This window comes from Asparagus officinalis, chromosome 8 (genome assembly GCF_001876935.1).
Source record: "Asparagus officinalis chromosome 8, Aspof.V1, whole genome shotgun sequence".
Classification (NCBI taxonomy): domain Eukaryota; kingdom Viridiplantae; phylum Streptophyta; class Magnoliopsida; order Asparagales; family Asparagaceae; genus Asparagus; species Asparagus officinalis.
Genome location: NC_033801.1, coordinates 124010671 through 124011297, shown reverse-complemented (window position 1 = coordinate 124011297; position 627 = coordinate 124010671).

Genomic DNA, 627 nt, shown 5'->3' with positions numbered 1-627 from the left:
ATCATCTGATTATTTTCCTATCCGTAATGCACAAGAGTATATTAGTGTGTGTTTGCTGGCTTAGAAACAATGAAAAGAGAGTATTAAACCTGTCACAAAGTTTTGCGTGATGCGCAATGATCTGAACCTAATAAGAAAAGTTGATTCCATCATCTGATTATTTTCCTATCCGTAATGCACAAGAGTATATTAGTGTGTGTTTGCTGGCTTAGAAACAATGAAAAGAGAGTATTAAACCTGTCACAAAGTTTTGCGTGATGCGCAATGATCTGAACCTAATAAGAAAAGTTGATTCCCCTTTTTTCCTTAGACGAAATTTTCTAAATAAACTCAATTTAAATTTTATTCTAAAAAATCGGTCTTATTCAAACTTTATTAAAAAAATCGACCCACTTTCTTGTCACGTCAGCATCGTGGCCAGAAAGTGGGTTGATTTTTTTTAACGTGATCCTAATTAGTCGGGGTTGGCAACCCCGACTATTTTGACGCTCGTGGACAATTTGGCAACATAATTAGTCGGGGTTCGAAACCCCGACTAATTTAACACCTATTTAAATTGGTCGGGGTTGGGAACCCCGACCATTTCGAAATGCCTAATTTGAAATAGTCGAGGTTCCCAACCCCGAC